Here is a 2056-nt window from a genome sequence, read left to right on the forward strand (position 1 = left end):
GAGCGGTTGCTAATCTGAAAAATTGCACCCGCTTCCAGCGAAATCGCGGTAAAATTTCAGCCACAACCACGTCTCACAACCGTGAGATAGGTGGTTACAGTCCGCAAAGGAATTAATACGACAATCCAGCAAAAGCCTCGTGCACCCTAAGAACACGGAGTGACCCAAGGATAACGGCCTTCTGCATTTTTCCCGAAAGTGTTCTAGGATATTGTTGACAGGCAGGGATGCTTTTTAGGCCATTAGCAAGTGAAAGCTTGGCACCTCCAAGAGCACCGATGATAAGGACGATCAGTTTAACAGAATATTCCGGGCACAATCGTTGCAACTCCCTTATAAGGTATCGATACCTCTCTTTCTTTTCATTCTCCTTGGCTATGATGTTTTTATTAGCTGGTGCCCAAAATTCGATAACGAACATGGTTCGCTTCTCGAAGTCAAGAAGAACCATGTCAGGCCTCGAGTGAGCAACAAAAACAATTGTTGAGAATATAAAGTTCCAGTATGAGCGGCACTTCCCATTCTCGACAATTGACTCAGTTTCCCTAGGAGCATTTAGAGGAGCGATATTAAGATGAATGCCATAGGAGTGACAGAGATGGTAATAAAGCAATCTTAGTGCCGCATTGTGCCTTTGAATGTAGGTCGTTCCCGCGTGAGTTGGACAACTAGATAGTATGTGAGCTAAATGCTCGGGGTGTGCATGGCACGCCCTGCAGCTATCATTAGGAATGTCTTGGCTCAAAATGTGGCGACGGTATGTTAAAGCTTTGTACAGAAATGCTCCTTTGTCCACTTCTTCGTAATTCCTGACCATTTTAAGAAGAGGGTCTCTTCCATTGGCAACTCTATGTGCTGCACCCAGAATAATCCTGTTGTGAAGACACTTAACACTCAATATTCCGCGACCCCCTTGACGGCGGGAGATGTACAGTCGCGGAACGGAAGACTTAAGATGTATGCTTTTGTTCATGTGCATAACCTTTCTTGTCCCGATATCAAGAGATCTGAGCTCGTTCTTCGTCCATGGAACTACTCCAAATGAATAGAGTAGTACCGGGACGACAAGCATGTTCGTTGCAGATACTTTGTTCCGCGCCGACAGTTCGGAAGACCAAGTCTGTCGAATGAGACGTTTGTATCTGCTTCGGAGAGTATCCTTTATAGATGTCACATCCTGAATGCGGCTCCATGGCACGCCCAGGTATGTATAAGTCTCTCCAGCGCAAAGGTGTCGTATGGCGCTTCTATCAACGAACTCAGGATCTTCAGGGATGACTAACGTTTTCCTCGCTTCAAATAAACCTTGGCGCATTTGTCTAACCCAAATTCCATTCCAATTTCCTTAGTATATCGTTCGATAATCCCCAGAGCTAGATGCAGTTGCGCTCTGTTTTTAGCATAGATCTGTAGTTCTTCGGGTCAGCTCAGTTGCCTATTTTCGGCAGGAGTATTGTGCGCCCTTTCACCAACTACTCTGAAATCGGCTCTTCCAACTTCAAATATGAGGTGAAAATACGGGCCAAATGCTGATGGGTTGAAGAAAACTTCTTCCACCCGAAGGTTTTGATACAATCTGGTCCCGGTGCGGAATAGTTCTTCATCCCTCTTAATACTGTTTTCACCTCCTCGGTAGTGATGGGTGGGCATTCTTTGTCAGGTGTTATGAGGGCAACACATAACTCCTTGAAGCTATTTATATTTTCTGAGTCTTCGTCCAGTCTATGCTGAATTTCGTAGACTTCTCTCCAAAATACTTCGACCTCCTCTGGTTTAGGTGGGTGTTCGACAGTAACTGAAGGGTCTTGGAAGAGTCGAGATGGGTCAGACAGAAACTGCTGATTCTCTCTGACTCATCTCTCCCTCCGCTCTAGACTTCTCTTAGCGTCAGATAGTATCCGTATTCTCTCAACAATATGCTGCCTGATGGTCAGTAGCTTTGACTTGTTAAGTGTAACGGGTCCGGAGTTCGCGCGCGAACTTTCGAACCTTGGCGGTAAAATTCCTGCCAGATGTGATATAGTCAATCACACATTGAATGCGGAACGCGTACTGT

This window comes from Belonocnema kinseyi, chromosome 3 (genome assembly GCF_010883055.1).
Source record: "Belonocnema kinseyi isolate 2016_QV_RU_SX_M_011 chromosome 3, B_treatae_v1, whole genome shotgun sequence".
Taxonomy (NCBI): domain Eukaryota; kingdom Metazoa; phylum Arthropoda; class Insecta; order Hymenoptera; family Cynipidae; genus Belonocnema; species Belonocnema kinseyi.